General features: G+C 40.6%; 1 long non-coding RNA gene across 1 annotated transcript; it reads left to right on the top strand.

Annotated features, from left to right (window-relative positions):
- Positions 1-18,688: 18,688 nt before the first annotated feature.
- On the top strand, positions 18,689-20,046 carry LOC125591447. The gene is made up of 2 exons (XR_007327455.1): positions 18,689-19,152; positions 19,761-20,046. It is a non-coding gene; the product is annotated as an uncharacterized LOC125591447 (long non-coding RNA).
- Positions 20,047-20,868: the final 822 nt, after the last annotated feature.

The raw sequence follows: 20,868 nt of genomic DNA, 5'->3' as shown, positions 1-20,868 counted from the left end.
GTAACCGTTTTTGACCCCAACAGTCAAGCGTTAATGCACAGGCTTAAGGTGCTCACTAAGTTTCCCAGATCAGCTCTCGCTCACTCTAGCAATTTTAGCTCAATTAGGATGGATTCAGGGTGAGATGCAAGTGATGTTCTTCACCTCAAACTCCTAGATAAAGTTCTAGGTAGCTAAGCTAGAAACATGCTTTAATGACAATCCTAATGATGAATATCACAACTTAGCAATCTATAGTTGGGGCTAGTCCCTCATAACCTATTTAAACCCTAAACTAACAGGTGGATCTATTCAAGCATGAAGTTTGTCACATAAATCATAGATGAATAGATATAAAATTGCAATAGATATAAGCAATGATAAAACAAATGAAGTTCCAGGAGGACTCTGAAGGAGTTCCTCGCTTCTCTCCAAACTAAGAATAATGAATAAAAGAAAGCTTAGCCGTCAACAATGGCTTAGAAAACACATAAATAGGGTTTTAGGTCGTCCAAGGGTATTATGGTAATTTGTGGTTGCTTCTGGGCTTCAGCGGTCATAAAATATGATCAGCCCATATTCTGGCATCACCGTCGATCGACACCAATGCTGTTTCATCGATCGACAGTCCTTTATCTCTTCGACAGCTTCCTCTCGCGAGGCGGACTGACCACTCTGCAGTAACACGGGCATAACTTCTGCTACAGGATGTGGAATTACCTCAAACTGGCGGAATTGGAAAGCTAACTAATAGCTCTATTTTGTGTCAGAATATGGGTTCAATCTAACGGTGGGAAGGTCTCCAACCATAGCGAAACATCTGACGCGTCTGTGCAGTTCTACACCTCAAAAGGCTCCAAAATCACCATATTTCTCCAGAACGTACCTGACCCTGTAAATACTCTAAAAAGACTCTAAAACATAATAATTATATCTTAAAACACTTATATACCATGGGTGAAAGTGGGTAAAATCCATGGTATCTCAAAACTTACCCTTTTGCTTGAGACAGACGGGCAGTCTCTCTGAAAGATGCTTGAAAACAGCAGGGACTCACATGATTTAAAACTTAGAATCCTCACTTCTGCAATATTGCAATCTACATCTAAGAAGTCCTAATCACAAAAGCACATTATACCATATCCTAGCTTAGCAACCAAATTCACCTAGCCAACAACTTAGCAAATCATGTTTGACATTCCCCTCTACCAACCTCATTTCTTAACATAAATAAAAGTGCAGGCTTTACCTTGGGAGTATCGATCACAGGATACAAGGATTTTCAAACAAGTATCTGGATCTGCAGGTAAAAGTTAGTTCCTATCTTTTCTCTCTACTAATTTCTCTCTTTAGTCTGCTTCCATTGCAGGATCATTGACCAAGATTGGACAAGCTTCCATGAATCAAGCCTTAATGGTGGTTGCCACCAAGTCATGTTCACTTCTTTTTGACCTATATCCAAGAATTCATGTGAATCAAACCTTGATGAATGCCATCACCAAATCCTGTTCGAATTCTTTTTGTTGGAATCCTTATGAAGCAAGCCTTAATGGTTGTAGCCATCAAGTCCAGTTCGGATTCCACCTAACTAACACCTATTATATATATATATATATATATATATATATATATATATTTCTTTTTTTTTTTTTTTTTTTTTTTTTCTTTCTTTTTCGTTTTTTTTTTTTGAAAATAAATATCTCTACCTACAAATCTAGGGTCGAAATAGAGAGAAAAAATGTAATAAATCTACACAAGGCTTTACCTTCCGGACTTGTTTGAAGAATCCGATCCCATGTATACCAAGACAAGCAGTTGTGTCAAGTTTAGTGTTGGAGGTCAGCTTTGGTTCCTTCAAACAATCTCAGCAAGTGTGAATAGTTGATATGTTGATCCAGTTTAGTATCTTTAGTACTATCTGCAATCAGTAAGTCTAGAATGGTGCTAAAGAGTGGTTAGATAACAAGCGAAAATCTAATAAGCTCATTATCCCCTTCGTGACACAGTAAAACTCTTTTGAAAATATTTTGATAAGACTCATGAACACACTAATATCAGTACACATCCCCCAGACTTAAATTACACTATTCCCAGTGTATATCTAGTCGGAGTTATGGTGAGAAATAATCATAAGTACATTATTTAACAAGTAAGAACGATGACCTGCTCAATGTCGATCGACACAATGAAGTGGCAATCGATCGTTGTTGCTAAAGTGATGTCGAATGATATCGACAGTATCTCATCGGTCGATGGCAAGAGCAATCATTCGACACAATGAAGACACAATCGATCATTGGATCTGAAGTACTGTCGATCGATATCAAGCTGGTATCATCGGTCGATGTGCTGAGGAATCGTCTACTCGGGTTTTTTTTTCTGATGAACAGTGACAGCTACAGTAGCCTTGCTACAGTATCACAACTACAGTATCACAGCTACAGTAACTCCCGATTTTTTGCTAAAATGTCGGTCGATGTTCTTGATACAGTGTCGCTCGATTTTCTTGCTACAGTGTCGCTCAATTTTCTTGCTACGGTATCGCTCGGCGCTGCTACAGTACCGTCGTTACTGTTCATTTTTTTTTGACCTGCATAAAAATAAAAACAAAAATCAGTAACAATCTAACATAAACTGAATGAAATTACTTAATAGTGGGTTGTCACCCGCTCAGCGCTTTGTTATAGTCATTAAGGTTGACTTTGGAGATATGATTTAGTCCGGATGAGAATGAGAACTCGCTCCAAACAAGTCTCAATGTCTACTTTCTGAAACTTTATCATTCTTGTGTGAAAGCCTCCTCCATAGACTCTTCTCCTTTGTCTATCATCTCAGGAATAAGGAGTGCTCGAAGCTTTGCGAATGGCTGTGAGAAGCATATGTTGCGCACTCTGGATTTCCTGACACCATCTGAGAAGCGAAGAATCAATGATAACTGAGAACCTCCCTTGGTCCTTTTCCTCTTCTTCTAATTCCTCATCTTCTTTCCGCCTGACTTGTCTGATTGTGTGGTGGTTTCTTCATCAAAAAAATTTCCACACACATCGAACTCCTTCTGCTCTGATACATGTCAAGTGTCGATTGATGGAGAAGTGGTGGCGTCGATCGATGCCATCTTGTTGATGTCGTTCGATATTGCATCTGTGGTGTCGTTCGATGGTATCCGGTCGGTGTCGATCGATGCTGCTTCTGTTGGGCCCTTATCGACTTCATCTCTAAATCGCAACCCTTTCTGAGAAGCTTCTGCGTGCTGATGATCATCCAATACCTCAATGTAAGAACTGATTTGCATACTTCTATAAGGTGGAATAGGAGATTCAGCTTCAAATACAGCGCATGGAACCACAATCTTCACAGGATCATGTATCCTCTTCACTCTTTTGTGAAACCCAGCAACTTCTTATGTCCAGATAGGTGGTCTCTGATGTTTAGGGACAGCAAGGTGTGAGGCCTTAGACATGTACATCTTTTCCTCAATCGGTTCCTCCTCAACTATACAACCTGAAAGCTCGTCCAACCCTGGGTGTCGATCGATATTATCGGGGTGGGTGTTGATCGATGCTATCGGGTGCGTATCGATCGATGTTGGGTGGATGCTGTCGATCGATGCTAGCCTCTGGCGAAGTTTCCAGATCCTTTTCTGAAGTGTGTTGATGGTCATTAAGCTTCTTCTCCAAGTTGTGATCCAGATTCTCAGGTTGTGCCTCATCCTCTAGCTCAAAGAAATCTTCCATAGTGATCTCTCTGTCTACATCTGGGACAAGATCACAACTTAATACATCGGTGCTCTTCTGTGTCGAGTCTTCACTGTAACGAAAAATAACTCAATCTGTTATGGATTTCAAGAGGTGTCGATCGACAAGAGGATATTGTGTCGATCGATGTTGAGGTGCTGGTGTTGATCGATGGTGAAGTCGTGATGTCGATCGATTGTGAGGCCGGATCCCTTGTATCAGCTTCTTCAACTCAGTTGGGCTCTCAAGATCCATACTATTCATCATCTTCTACCATATATTCCAGCAAAGATCTCATCTCAATCTCTATATTTGCTGCTGCTTCATATATAAATTTGTTGAAAAAGGCGCTTGTAATGTTCTCTCAACAGGTTAGAGATCCTGGCTGCAGCTGTCTGAACCAGCGGAATGCATCTCCTGAGAGAGAATAAGGGAAGATCTTACAGAGTATGTGGTCTACAAATATTTCATTCTGCTAACTCCTTGAAGCTAGATTTTCAAGCTTTCCAATATGGTTTCTGGGATCTTCACGAAGAAAACCCTGGAGGGGTCTTAACCTACCCAATCATACCATTCTCGGCTCAGATCAAAATCGTTCATCTCAGCAACATGAATCACATCAAGGATCACATCACCCTGAGCATTAATCAACTATCATGCGCTTGTTGCGAGTGCGACCTTCTTCGTCTCTTAACATCCCATTCTCATTGACCATAATTATGAGCACTAGAATGAGCACTTCGACCTTCTCTGTCTCCACACAAGTGGTGTCGATCATCGGATGAACCGTACCATGATGAACAGTACCATGGTGAACAATGTCGATCGACGTGGAATGAACAGTATCGATCGACGTGGGATGAACAGTGTCGATCGACGGGAGATGAACTGTGTCGATCGACATCGGATAAACAGTGTTGATCCATGGCGGACGAACAGTGTCGATGTGAACAGTACCCGGATGAATAGTACCTTGATGAACAGTACCGTGATGAACAGTTTTTCCGACACCGGTTGAATAGTGTCGATCGACGTAGGTTGAACAGTGTCGATCGATGCTTGGATTTCTGTGTTGCCAATTGCTTCTTGGAGAGTGTCGATTGCCCTCTTAGACTTATGGATCACGCGTTCCAAATCCAGTGGCTTTACTAGTAAGAGCCTTATTCCCTTGCTGCTTCTCGTACTCATATGTATGTACCTGAAACAAAAGAAAAAAAATTTATGAGTTTTTTCGAACAATTGTAAAACCTAGACTAAATCTAGCTAAACAAGATCTAATGGCGATCAAATTACCCTAAAGAGTGATTTATACTCTCTCAAATAAGAGGTCGAGTTGTAGTATTTAGGGATCAAATTCACAGGGAGCTAGGGAACCAAATAAATCAAATCAAATTGATTTAGCTAGGTTGATTTAATGATTTTAAATGTAAAGTTGCAAGTTTGTGAGAAAAGTAATTGCTCGATTGATTTGATTGGGATTTTATGGAAGGATGGTTGCTAGACTTAAGGTTTCTATTCAGGTAATCAGGATTATAATCCTACAAATGCCTAACAAGTTGTATGCATGATATTATAGAGCTCAACACTTATAAACAAACCATTAGGCTTTCGCTTTCTGGGTTTGTCTATTGACCAGTGTCGATCGATGATTCTATAGGAATATTGATCGATATAACTTTTGGTCAAGCGTTAATGCACAGGCTGAATGTGCTCATTAAGCTTCCTAGATCAGCTCTCGCTTACTCTAGCAATCTTCGCTCAATTAGGATGGATTCAGGGTGAGATGCAAGTGATGTTCTTTACCTCAAACTCCTAGATCAAGTTCTAGGTAGCTGATAGACTATGGATTTGACCCATTTTCATCCATAGTTTATAGGTGTTTTTACTAATAATTATATTATTATAGAGTCTATTTATTATATTTATAAGATCATGAATATTTTGAAGATAAGTGATGATTGTGGAGCATTTTGGAGATATTTGGAGCAAGCATCCGAGATGACCATCGAGATCGACTATCGGTCGATATTGGAGAGCTAGAATCGATCGATACACAAGACATGGTGTCGATCGACAGAGAAGCGCGCAGGAAGCCCGTTTGGTCACAACCAACTTGAAGCCCAAGATTTCACTATTTTACAAGATTGCCCCTGACGAGTTTTTACCCTAATTATATAAGCTTTGCCACCATGTTAGACAAAGTGTGCTTTCTTTGTGTTTCATTGTTTTATTGATAGATAGGAGAGAAGATCCAAAGTTATAATTTGTGATTGGAACTCCATTGATATCTATATTATTATTCTATGAAGTTTTTATACTTAACTGCTGCTATGAATTGCTTAGCCATGTCTGAGTATTTCTCTTGTTAGATTTTAGGGTTTAAATAGGTTAGGAGGGATTAGCCCCAACTATAGATTGCTGAGTTGTGATAATCATCTTTAGGATTGTTCATTAAGGCCTGTGTCTAGATTAGCTACCTTGAACCTGCCCTTGGATTGATTGATAAAAGCAATAGCTTAATTCTCATCTTGAAAACATTCTAATAGAGCTATGTTTCTTGCTATGAGCAAGGCGAGAGCTGATCTATTGAGCTTAGTAAGCATTCATTCAACCTGCGTATAAAGCTTGACTAGAGCGCGTCGATCGATATCACACTTGAATAATCGATCGACGGTGTAAAAGGTGTATCGATCGATACGCCCATTGGAATATCGATCGACACTTTCTATAGATCAATATAACAAGAGTTGAGATCATAGATCTAGTTAATAGACAACAAGTCAATGCCCGCAAGAGCCGAAAGACTTGTTGATCAAATAGTTGAGATTTACATTATCATGCATGCAACTCATTAGGCATCTATAGGATTATAATTCCAACTTTCCTGAATAAAAACCCTAAGTCTAGCTATTTCCTTTTTAAGCACTAAAACCCCAAAAAACTGCTATTGAACAAACACTTGTTCAATATAAAACTGCAATTTACTTTTAAAACTCTTAAAACATCTTTGCTTAACAAATCATATTAGAATCCTTAGGTTCCCTAGTTCCCTGTGAATTTGATCCCTAAGTACTACAACTCGACCTCTTATTTGAGAGAGTATAAATCACTTCTTAGGGTAATTTGAGTGGTATCAAATTTGGCGCCGTTGCCGGGAAGCTTTGATCGCCTATTTTCTAATTTTTATTAAGTATTCTGACAAAAAAAAATTTCTTCGATTTTCAGGTACATGCCCAGCAGTACCAGAAGCAACAAGGAATCCCAATTGATATTCTCACCAGATCCTGCATGTTTGGAACGCACGATCCGTAAGGAAGCGCGCTCCCTATCGACCGACAACAACACTTCTGTGTCGCTCGATTCCGCTCAACCACCGTCGACCCAGAAACCAGTCCCGTCGACCGATTCTCGCTCACCTCTGTCGATCGACAACACAAACCTTCCGTCGACCGATACCCTTCACCCGAAATCGATCGACATTCCATCTCGGACATCGCTCGATACTGAACCGCGAGACATGGTTGCGCCTTTGATACTTGTTCGGGACAAAAATGGAGACCTGCATGACCAGGAGAGTCATCTGCGTAATGCAGCAGGTCAGAGAATAGATGCTAAGGGAGCTGCAATCCCTGAGCCTGATGCTACTACTACAGGTACTACCTTACCTGTAGATGGGGCTGCGCAACCCAGGACGTTGGCTGACTACAACCGTCCAGATCGCTACTACACCTACAGATCAGCCATCCTTCGTCCCACCATTGAGAGGGATTTTGAGTTGAAAGCGCAGTACTACACACTTGTGGGACAGTTACCCTACCATGGACTATCCCAGAAGCATCATATGGACCATCTGGAGAGGTTCGAGGATCTGATTTCTGCTATTAGAGTCGAGGGAGTCTCTGAGGACTACCTATTATGCAAGCTTTTCAGATATTCACTTGCTGGAGAGGCTCTGCATTGGATCAAGTAGTTACAACCAGAATCTCTTAAATCATGGAGCGACATCAAGAATGCATTCTTATGCAATTTCTTTGATGAGGCGCGTGCTGAGGACTTGAGGAGCAAGATTGCTACATTCACTCAGGAGCCTGCAAAATCATTCAGAGGCTCTTGGATCAGATTCAAGTCCTATCAGAGAGACTGTCCACACCACGGATTCAATGAAGTACATCTACTCAGTACTTTCTACAGAGGCATCACGGTGCAGTACCAGATGGCTCTTGATGCTTCCAGCAATGGAAACTTCAACACCAGGAATCCAGAGGAGGCAGTCAAGGTGATTGAAAACTTAGCATCCAGCAACAGCACCAAGAACACTGATTTTGAGAGGAAGAGATCTGCCACCATCCTTGGGAATGATCAGATGGATGAGGTGAAGGCAAAACTGGACAGTGTTCACAAGCTTCTCAAGAAGCAGGTTAGCTTTGTTGAAGATGCAGAAGCTGTAGAGGGTAGAGCAGAGGAAGAAGAAGTAAACTACATTGGTGGAGCTGGATTCCAAGGAAACCAGGGTGGAAACAGAAACTCCTATGGAAATAGGAGTAACTTCAACCAAAATTCGCAGTACCAGAAACCCTACAACAACAGCTACAACAACAACAAGAATTTTGGAAGTTCCTACTACCAGAAGCCACTGCCGCCTACTCAAGAGAGCAAGATTGAAGAGATGCTCGATAGGGTTCTTGAGGCGCAGCAGCGAATGACTGTGGACTTCAATGGGAAGATAGATTCTGTTTACACCAATCTGAACACAAAGTTTGAGGCTTTGAGCTCTCATGTGAAGAAGATGGAGATACAGGTTGTGTAGACAGGAGATATTATTAGGAGGCAGGAAGCTTCAACAAGAGGAGTAGGGGATGATGTGATGAAGGACCACGTGAAAGCCATTATTGAGGATGACTTTTGGCAAGTGGTGAAGGAAGAGAAGCTGCAAGAAGGCGATTTCGAGGTAGAAAGTTTGATGAGTTTCGGTGGGTCACATTGGTGTCGATCGACACCAGAAACCGAACATCGATCGACATACACCAACTCAAATCGATCGACGGGAGTACCAGAGCATCGATCGACAACGCCTACGGAGTCAACCGCGTCTTGCAATGCCGTGAAGATTCTAACTCACGAGGAGTTCACAGCGAAACACCCACATCCGCCCAACCCTGACAATGTTCGAATCGATCAACATGCCAACAGCAACGTCGATCGACAGTCAGAAGCTAAAATCGATCGACAACCATCACCGCCTATCGATCGATGTGCACCTATCACCTACCAAGTGCAGATGTCAAAGATAGATGTAGCACGACGTAACGCACTCAGGTCCAAACCTAAACCTTCAGAACAACCACCGGAGCCTGTCAGGACACTTTCAGATGATGGAGATGATCCCACGGAAGAAGATAAGGTTTCTACTGGAAGAACCCTAAGGAGAAGAAAGGGAAAGATGGCAAAACATCTGAAGAGGGGGGGCTAATGAAAAGGAAAATGAAAATTTCCAAAGGAGAGTCTTCAGGATTCCTCTACATAAGCCATTCGAAGAAGCTTATTACAGCCACAAATTGTGAATGTTCTTCAGAGAAACCAGAGAGAAAGAAGAAAACATTAGGAGAATGTTCTGTGAAGCTAGAGAAAAGATGAGGAGAAGGATTACATTGAAGAAGAAGAGTGATCCTGGGCAATTTGCAATACCATGCACAGTGCAGGGTATTGAATTCCCACATGCCTTGTGCGACACAGGAGCATCAGTCAGCATCCTACCTCGGGTTATGGCAGACCATCTGGGTCTGCAGGTGGAGCCTTCGCAGGAATTTTTCATTTTTGTGGATTGTTCTCAGAAGAAATCAGGAGGAATTGTGAGAGACCAAGAGGTGCAGATTAGCAATGCCCTAGTTCCAGTTGATTTCCATGTCTTGGACATCAAATTAAACTGGAACTCTTCTCTACTACTTGGGAGAGCCTTCTTGTCAACAGTGGGAGCAGTATGCAACTTGCAAACCAACCAGTTGTGTCTAACACTCATCGATCCTAATGCCCACTACGACCCTATCCCAGTCAAGAAGCCACAGACGATCTCCAGAATAATCAATGATGCAGGAATCATTGCAGCTTGCCACTGTGGAACCGAGTACGAATCTGACTACTCGGAATTGATCGACACTCATCCAGTTACGTCGATTGACAAACCATACGAAATCGACCGACGCTGACAAAGAGAAATCGGTCGACACGTATCCAGATGAGTGGGAGAATGACTACTACAACCCCACTATTGACGCTTACACAAGACAAAATATGCATACAGACGAGTGTGATGAAGACTTCAAGGAGGAACGAGCCATTGAGTACAGAGCCATCCTTGATGAGGAAGATAAACTCTTACATCATTCCTCTTGGAAAAGGAATGCACCATCGTTCGACATGACAAGCTTGCCATCGATCGACACTCAACCTCAACAACGATGCCGAAAGCGAGCATCGACCGACACTGCCTACTACAAATCGATCGACACTGATTTCAACCTTGTGCGAGATGGAGACTACTCAATTGGTAGTTGGGAAGATGAACACCACCACGAGAGCTTTGCAGTAGAAACAATAACCTACACACCAGGAGCAGATAAACTACAAGATAGTTTCACAGACGAGGAACTGCTCAACATGCAAAAGCGCGATGATATAGATCAGATTCAAGCAGAAGCTGCTTGGGAAAGAACTCGATCGATCGACACTCGTCACCAGAAAACGATTGACAAGCTTCCTCAACAATTGATCGACACCAACAATACCACGTCGATCGACAACCATCCAATACCGAAAACCATTGTAAGCGAAAAAGATAAATTAGATAACCAGTAACTAACTCCAGACGAATTTGGTATTTTCAGGGACCCTAATGGCTACGCAAAAGCCATAGATGGCCACACACTACACGTATCTCGAGAAGATATCGCAGATATCCTTCAAACAGTCAATGGAGCAGACAATCTGTTTATGCATCAACGCAGCAACCGAGAACAGAAGACTACAAAGGAGTTCTATGACACAGCTGGTGGCATAGAAAACAGCTTCAAACAACGATCTCGCCATACAACCTATCCATCGATCAACATAGACGTCCCAACGGTCGCCAGACAGCCAGAATTCGGCAAAAGAGCTTATGACCTTTATGGTAACAGGAAATTCTACTGGGAAGAGAAAGATGAGTATGGAGTTTACAGAGATGATCGAGAATTTGCCAGAGATCTAGATGGACACACCATTCCTGTTCACACCAAGGATATCAGAAGACTTCTGGAAAGAACTTCAAGAGATGAGCCATCCTACATATGTCTTCCTGAACATGCTAGCTCATTCACACAGACGAAGTTGGTACCAGAGATCTACACCAAGGACGAGATCAATGAGATGTTCTATGGAGTCTGTGGTGAAAATGAGAAGAACAAAGAAGCCTTCCAGATGAAGCTTGATGGTGTCTATTATCCATTGAATGATAGTATAAGTTGGCTAACCACTTGCATGGAGGAGATGAAGCAAGACATAGCCAAAATTCAGAACATGACCGACGTTGCTCGACGTCCATCGATCGACAGAAGACAACCCTAATCGATCGACAGCAGACAATCACCATCGATCGACAGACACCATCACGCATCGATCGACAACTGCTTGGCTGCATCGATCGGCACCAATCCGCCACGCCCACACACAATGAAGTCTCAACCAGATTTCCACACCAGAGAAGAGGTAGATCAGTTGGTAGAAGGGATCTATAGAGCTCTGGAAACTACAGAGGAGAGGCTTGATGGGAGATATGATGAAATCTATTTCCCAATGGATCTTACCATCAGTGCATTGACCTCCAAGGTCGAAGCTATACAAGGGGAGTTGGTGGAGATTCAGAGTTACATTGCGCGTCGACCAGAAGCATCGATATCGATCGACAGACGCAAAAACAAATCGATCGACACCAACCATTCAACATCGATCGACAGTGATACAAATCGAGGTCGACTGGTACCAAAGACGACATCCGACATGTCCAACACACCTTACCATGGAAAAGAGATGTCAGTTGACACTTACGCCGCACTTACCAGACATTAATTCAACCTTGAGAGTCTTGGTGATAAATTGCAGAGGATTGTAAACACAACTGCAACAATGAAGGATAAATGGCGCAGAGGGGATAAGGCAATGAGAGACTTCACTGGTACATGGTTCAACAAGCGCAAAGAAGAGATGGATACTTGTTTTCCAACAAGTCCCAATTCTCAACACTACTAGCCAAAACACCTCCAAAGTCAAGTTAAATGACTATAACAAACCGCTGAGTGGGAGGCAACCCACTATTAGGTAATATTTATTAAGTTTTTATTAATTTACTATTTATATTGGTTTTTAATTATTGCAGGTCATAAAAATAAAATAAAACCAAAAAGAAGATCAGAGTAGACGATTGCCATCTGTATCGACCGACGCGAATAAGTCGACATCAATCGACATTTCTTTACCTGCGTCGACCGACATCAACATCCTTACATCGATCGACATCTATTCCGGTCTGGTATATCGTTCCTACTTGTTATATTGAGTCCTTATGATTTATTTTTAACCATAACTCCGATAGAATTTACACTGGGGACAGCGTAGTTTAAGTTTGGGGGGAGGTTTACTGATATTTATTTACTTATTAGTCTTATTAAATTTTTTTTCAAATTAAGTTATTATTGAGTCAAGAAGGAGATTATGAACTTATAGATTTTTTCTAGATCTCTAACCACTCTTTAGCACCATTCTAGACTTACTGATTGCAGATAGTACTAAAGATACTAAAGTGGATCAACTTGTCAACTATCCACTCGCTAAGATTGTTTTGAAGGAACCAAAGCTGACCTCCAACACTAAACCTGACACAACTGCTTGTCTTGGGGCTTGGTATACATGGGATCGGATTTTTCAAACAAGTCTGGAAGGTAAAGCATTGTGTATACAGATTTATCACCCTTTCTCTCTCTATTTTCAAAATATAGATTATATAAAAAAAAAAAAAATTGTTATTATATTAGAGATTTATTAGGAAGGAATTCGAACATGACTTGGTGGCTACAACCATTAAGGCTTGCTTCATAAGAATTTCATAGGTAAAGGATTAGAACAGGACTTGGTGGCTACAACCATCAAGGCTTGCTTCACAAATAATCCTAGGATATAGGTCAAAAAGAAGTGAACAGGACTTGGTGGCAACCACCATTAAGGCTTGATTCATGGAAGCCTGTCCAATCTTGGTTAATGATCTTGCATATAAGCAGACTTTGACCAGAAGAGAAAATTAGTAGAGAGAGAGGATATGAACTAATGTTTACCTGCAGGTCCAAATACTTGTTTGAAAATCCTAGAATCCTGTGATCGATACTCCCAAGGTAAAGCCTTCACTTTTATTTTATGCTAAGAAATGAGGTTGGTAGAGGGAAATGAAAGATAAGATTATGCTAAGTTGTTGGCTAGATGAATTTGGTTGCTAAGTATGAAAGAAAGTGACTAAGAGGAATGAAATAATGATTTTTTGACAATGAAACTTACATATTTATAGTGGAGGATTCAAGCGAAGATTTAATGAGAGGGTTCATTGAATGATTTAATATGATAGTCAATGAGGATGCATGAATCCAGCCGACTTCCATAACGGTTCCAAAATTCAACCAAGGGTAGAAGAAGTGGAATCGAACAGTCAAATACGACGCCTTCCAACTGACCTTGATCGGAATTCAGCGTGGCTAGTGCAGCGAATCTTCATTGGCCGTAGGTTTGAACCGGAGTTGTTAAAACGCGGCAGCTCTGTATTTCGTTCGTCGACAACATTTTTGGAGAAGAAGCCGTCTCATGTGGGACCCCCTCATGTGTTACCCTACATCCCAGAAACCCAATTATGCTAAGCCCAAAATACTGATTTTAAATACTTATTAAGAAAATGAGAAAAGCCCATTAATAATTGTGATTAAGTGAAACGGTGAGTATCATCCAACCCGGACACGTGCCGTGCGTACATGAACCGACTTTATGACGTGGCTGCCTATGTGTCCTCAACGGGACGGAGAAAACATATCTTTATAATAATAGACTAGGGGTTAGCCCGCCCTACGGGCGGGTGAGTTTACACTAAAATTAATTTATATTTAAATTTATTTAAAATTTATAAAACATTTGAAAATTTAATTTATATTGAAAATAATAAATATAATCTAAAATCACATTGTTGTTATTATTGAATTTTGTTGATTTGAATTGAAAAGACCATTAACAATTTTTGTTTTGTTAGAGAACACAAAATTATTAATTTAAAACTATGGGAAATTTAATGATTTATATTTTTCTATTTGATTTCTATTTCAGTTAGATATAGTGGAAGAAAATATAATTAAGAATAACTAATATTTTTTTATTTCTAAGAATATCAGATTTTAATTATATTACAATAAATAATTGTTTTCACCATAATAAATTAATACACCCACCTCCAAGCTAAATCAATTAAAAATAAAATGTAATGTGATAAAATTATAAAAAATTATTATTAAAAGTAATATAAAATAGTTTCAATAATGTCATAAATAATAAGTAGTATATATTGTGCAACAACAAATGGTGTTTTATAATATATTTTTGTTTCGGTTTATATTAGATTTTTCATTTTATAATGAAATTTTCTTTAATTTTAGTGTTTTACTAATTATGTAGCGGGGCGAATGTTGATCCAAGAAGCCCATGCAGTCACCAACGAAGACACGTTTTGCTTCTCGATCAGAGTCCACACGTTTTCCTTCTCATGTATTCCCGGTTGATCACTGTAGAAAGAATAGATGGAGCTGCTTACGGTCCAGATTTTCACCAACACCTAGGACTGATTTCCTGCACATTCCGCGTCATTGTTTGATCAACCTCGTTGAGTTCATCATTCATCTTATCAATATTTTGTTAGTGCAAGATGACACAACAATAGTAATGCAGAAGGTAAATCAAGAGAGACAAAATACACAAGCACACACTAATAGCTTTATTAGAAATCACCTTGTACACTTAATTACAAGATCTGCTTAATCAGTTTAGCCAGCCTGTTAACACCCTAACAGCTGCTACTGAAAGATTACTAAGCTACCCGCTTATGTCTCTCTACCGTCAAGTACTTCAGCCCCTGCTTCAGCACGACCCAGAACACTTCCAAGAGCTTCTCTCTCTCTCTATAAGATCAACCTCTGTGTCTCTATCTCTATACAGACGACCCCATAGTTATCTTATAGTTATTCTCCATGTTCCCGAAACCCTAGTTTCCAAGGCAACATGTATGGACATCTTCCATAACAATAAGTGCAACTTTCCTTTTCTTGGAATGCACTTATTCCTCTTTCTTTAAGTCATAAACTTGCTCCTCAAGTTTATTCCTCTTTCCATATCTCCAAGATACTCTCTTGCTCTCCAAGTCTACACGACTCCAGCTCAGCACCTTGACTCCACATGTTCTTCACCTCTCACTACGACGTCTGCTTCAGCAACTACGTCAGCGACTACTTCAGGGCAGACATCTTACATCTTCAATCTCCCCCTTTTAGCTTTGTGTGTCGATCAAGCACAACACTCTTCTGGTTCAGCAACCACGTTGCAACCACGTTCCTGACCTGGAAACTTTCATACCAAATGTGATTTTCTCCCCCACGAGATGTGCACCACACCATGCTTTTATCCCCCATGAGATATGCATTCTCTGTACCAGAACATCATCATTCTCCCCCTGCTTGATTGCATACTAAGCTAAAACAGATGCTTAGATGTCAAGCCTTATAGAACCACCGTATGTTTCTTTATGTATAATCATGACATAGCCCGTGCTGCAGCGGAATAACAAGTACTGCATCATGATCTGACGCACCTGTCGAACTACCCTTCGACCAGCTTCTGTTGAGGACCAGGCTTCCGTCATGTGTCTTCTTCTTGACCATGAGCCCTTCCCCATCCACACTGAGTGCCCTCTGCACTCGTTGCTATTGTCTTGGAGTGATTTCACTATCACACCCCTGAAGATCATCTCGCACCACTTCATGACGCACTTCGATCTCCTTCCCCTTAGTGTCACAGACAACTCTGTGTCCTGACTCCACGCTTGATGCTTCTTGATCTTCCTGAAGATCACTCCTAACAGAGCTGCATCCATCTTCTGATGTCTCATCCTTGATCTCATCAAGTAAGCCACTCTTGGCTAAGGACACCTCTTCAACCCTCCTGGGCTTAGTGAACGTCTTGTTCACCTTCTTGGCTATGTTTCTGCTCTTTTCACGAGCAAAACACTCCACCTTCTTGTGTCCAACCTTCCCACAGAACCAACAGCACATCTGATGTTGCTTCTTGCTTGGCCTGACACAGTTGTTGATGCACCGATCAGTCTCCTTCCTTGTATCAGCTGCACAACCATGCTTCAGAACCTCCTGTCTGACCTTCGTGTTGTTGCACTGATGCACTACTTTCGGCTTGTTACTCACAGCTGCGCGCTGTAGAACTTCCTGCCTTACTCCCTGTCGTACGTCCCGACGTACTTCCTGACAAGCTCCTTTGGCTCCATTTTTTGATGTGCTCCCATGCACGAAATGTGATAGCCCCTTCTGTTGTACTTTCTTAGTACTCTCAGCTCCTCGATATCCCAGTCCCCAATTCGCCTTGGCTGGTCGACCCATCGAGAGTATCTTATCCAACTCTTTGGATCCACTGTTGAGCATCCTGATCTGTTTGCGATTCTCAGCCAAATCACGTTCCAGCCTCATTGCTCTCTCACGTTCATCAATAGCAACCTCCCTCAGTTTGCTAACCTCCTTCTCCAGAGACTCATAATTCTCATTTACAGCAGCAAGTTCTTCAGCAAGATCTTCATACTGCTCACGGCTCTGCACCAGATCGTGTTGCAACCTCAGATTCTCATTCTTGAGATTCAACCACTTGTTGAGCATAACTTGATAATCCTCAGAGTCTGTGCTGACATCTGAATCCGAGGATTCACTAGATTTCTCCTTGCGTGCACCAAATGCAACCATATTCTTCATCACCTTTCCATCTTCTTCAGACTCTGAATCATCAGACGACTGCAATGGAACTCCTTTTCCCTTCTTTGAGTTTGGACATTCACGCCGTGTGTGTCCAACACCTCTACACTCAGAACACTTAAGTTCTCTTGGTTGTGCTACAGGACAGTCAACTCTTATGTGACCAACGCCTCCACACTCATAGCACCTGAGACTTTCTCTCCTTCTGCCATTTCCACGATCACCTCCCTGGCGACCATACTGATTCCTCCCACTAGAAGAATTTGTCTTACCAAAATTCCTGACCAGCATACCAATGCCATCTTCAATCTTCTGAAACCTATCAGTATCTTTGTCAGCTACAAGCGCCACACTCCTTGGCGCACTGCTTGATGTAGAGACTGAACTGTTGTCTGTCTCCATCTCTTGTGCCTTTAGCATACTCACAAGCTTGTCAAACTTGAGCTCATCCGTGTTTGTAGTCATTTGCAAAACCACCTTGTGAGCTCCAAACTTTGTTGGAAGACAGCGTAGTAACTTCTTTACCAGCTTCTTCTCCTTGTACTTCTTCCCAAGTACAAATGCTTCATGCGCCATAACACTGAGTTTGGCACTGAAGCTCACCACAGAATCATTCTCCGACCACCTGAGATTCTCAAACTGTGACCCAAGATGATCTAGACGTGTCCTCTTCACACTCTCATCTCCTTCAAACGAATTCAGCATGATCTCCCACGCCTCTTTAGCCGAAGTACTCCCCTGAATCAGCTGAAACTGCTCTGCTTCAACAGCTCCAAAAATCACCGACAACGCCTTTGCATTAAATTTTGATGCATTGCGTTCTGCCTCTGACCAATCCTCTTTTGGCTTAGGCTTCTTCTCACCTCCTGTGACTATGGTAGGCTCCTCCCAACCAATCTCCACAGCTGTCCACGCATCTTCATTGATTCCTCGAATCATCTGCTTCATGTGAGCCTTCCAATGACCATACTGGTCCGCATTCAACACGATCGCCTTCTGCACAGAGATAATCGTGTCCATCTTCACCTTCAGGATTACACCAGTAACTTAGGTGACCCGCACTGATACCACTTGTTAGTGCAAGATGACACAACAATAGTAATACAGAAGGTAAATCAAGAGAGACAAAATACACAAGCACACACCAATAGCTTTATTAGAAATCGCCTTGTACACTCAATTACAAGATCTGCTTAATCAGCTTAGCCAGCCTGTTAACACCCTAACACCTGCTACTGAAAGATTCCTAAGCTACCCGCTTATGTCTCTCTACCGTCAAGTACTTCAGCCCCTGCTTCATCACGACCCAGAACACTTCCAATAGCTTCTCTCTCTCTCTATAAGATTAGCCTCTGTGTCTCTATCTCTATACAGACGACCCCATAGCTATCTTATAGTTATTCTCCATGTTCCCGAAACCCTAGTTTCCAAGGCAACATGTATGGACATCTTTCATAACAATAAGTGCAACTTTTCTTTTCTTGGAATGCACTTATTCCTCTTTCTTTAAGTTATAAACTTGCTCCTCAAGTTTATTCCTCTTTCCATATCTCCAAGATACTTTCTTGCTCTCCAAGTCTACACGACTTCAGCTCAGCACCTTGACTCCACATGGTCTTCACCACTCACTACGACGTCTGCTTCAGCAACTACGTCAGCGACTACTTCAGGGCAGACATCTTACATCTTCATATTTCATTGCATATGAGTGTCTTGGTACAGTTTTATTGTATGAAAGTCAAGCCAAAGATGAATACAAAAAGAGAATCCACAATAAGCATACCAAATTTAATAAAGGCATAAGATCGACCAGTTGTTTCAATGTTAGGCCCATTGACAGGTTCGAATTCATTCTTGAGGTGTTACATGTATTGGAACGTGAGTTTATTTGGGTATGAGCACACATTTCGAAGTACCAAACACGTCTATGATGTAAGACTATGATTATCCCAGTTTTTAAGGAAAATCACTCATTTAATTAAATCGAAAGTAAATAAATTTAGATAACCAATCTTTAATTGAGCATTTTGGACACTGATCTCTAGATGGGTTTTAAACACACGTGTGTCAGCACACAATCAAATATAATTTTTTTTTCTCTCTTTATTTTCTTTTATTTCTCTTTTTATTTTCTTTTATTTCTCTTTCTTCGTCTTTTCTTTTATTTCTCCGTGAACACGACGATGTCTTCTCCATGAGGAAGACAAAGGCCATCGTCTTCGATTTTCAGCAAAGGAGTTTCTAGGGTTTCTGGTTTCGGTGTCGTGGACATGCGCAGCCGTGGTTTCAGTGCTAGATCCTCTCAGATCAACAATGCTGGGTCTATTGATCAAGCTCTTATGCAATCCATGGAGCAAAAGGTGCAATTTTTAACTCATTTGTGTTAAAATAGAGATAATCCAAATTGAATTGATTGGATATGTATTTATTTATTCCTTGGCAACAATTGAATCGTATCTTGTTCATGATTACTCTCACTCTTCTTCTCAGTAGCTCAAATGATTACGATTAGGTTGTGTGGTTTCACTAAGTTAAGATCATCAAAGAGGAATCTTTGTCTGAGAAGGCATATCTGTTTTTTTTCTTTTTTTTTGTAAGTGTGAGTAAAGCTTGATTGTTTTTCGGTTTGTCAACACATATGGAGTTTTGCTACTGCTACTAATGACGATGCTGGTGATGGTACGATCACTCAACTGCTCTTAAAACGAGTGTCTATGTGCTGTTGTTGTTCTTGTTTCATATTTATGTTTCATGTTCTGTTTTAGTGGTGTAGGTGTGTGTTGTTGTTGTTCTTGTCCTGTTGTAGTTGTTTAAGTGATGAAAAGCTCGTGACTTTTGGTTTCTCTTGCTGTCATAAATATGAACCAGATTACTGAGACTTTTGTTTTTGTGATGACTGGATGTGTAAGTAATCATATCGTGTAAAAGTCATCTAAAAAACTGAGACTTTTGTTCTTGTGTGTTTCAGGGTTTGATGGACCACGGAGAGAAAGACATCACTGCATGGCGTGAAGATCTTCATGAAAAGTGTCATGTTTGTTGTCAGGCCTTTCTAAGATCACTCATGGACTTGTGTATGCTTTTGTATGCTTGTGTCATGTTTTAATGCAAAGTCATGAGCTTTTGTTTGCTTTTGTATCGTTGTGTATTATCAAAATCACAGACTGTTGTATTCTTGTGTACTATAAAGTTTGTATACAAAGTCTCGGACTTCTGTTAATGTTCTATATAACTTCACAACACTCTTGTATCTCTCTCCACGACACTCTTGTTCTCTCTCCACAACACTCTCTCCACAACACTCTTGTTCTCTCTTCACAACACTCTTTCTATTCAAAGTCCATATAAAGTTTCACAACACTCTTGTTTTTTTTATGAAAATATATGTTTAAAATGTTATCTTGTACTATGTTTTATTTAAAAATAAAAATTTATATTTAAAAAAAACAATGTTTAATATTTTTTTTTAAGAACCCTTAATTAAGAAACTACCAATGGAGCATAAAAACTAAGTGTTTCTTAACTAAAGTTCTTAATTACATTTATTATTAAAAAAAAATCATTAAGAAACTCAAATAAGGTTATAGGGTTAATCATGCTCTAACTAAAGTATTATGGTCTAGGAAAAGCATAGTTACTTGTTTTTTTTTCTTTCAGCTTTTCAAGATATAAAACACATGTAAACATAGTCAATTATAAAACATGTCAATTATAATTCAAGAGTACAGAAACGTGTTAGAGGCTGACAAAAACAGTGATAGTATAATTCAAAGACGTAAAGATCAAGATGAAATATGCCAATCAACAAGCTTTTGTGAGATGAATGAAGAACACATTTTTTTGTCAATGCTGTAAAAACATAGGGCCAGTCCCTACTGAAATTCCTGAAGCTTTGTTATCAGCTCTACAACGATTTTTAAACATAGACTCTGTTGCTTAAACATGTCTAAATCTGGCAAGTCATGTCTCGAGGCCCTCATCTAGAGGCAACCCGTCAGTAACCTGGGCTCTCAAGGTCATCTTCACCATATTGGCCTTATTCCTTCTCCAATAACAAACTCACTGCAATTATCATA

The sequence above is a fragment of the Brassica napus genome, chromosome C8 (genome assembly GCF_020379485.1).
Source record: "Brassica napus cultivar Da-Ae chromosome C8, Da-Ae, whole genome shotgun sequence".
In the NCBI taxonomy this organism is placed as follows: domain Eukaryota; kingdom Viridiplantae; phylum Streptophyta; class Magnoliopsida; order Brassicales; family Brassicaceae; genus Brassica; species Brassica napus.
Note: the sequence above shows the minus strand (reverse complement) of the source record. Positions and strands in the feature narration are given on the sequence as shown.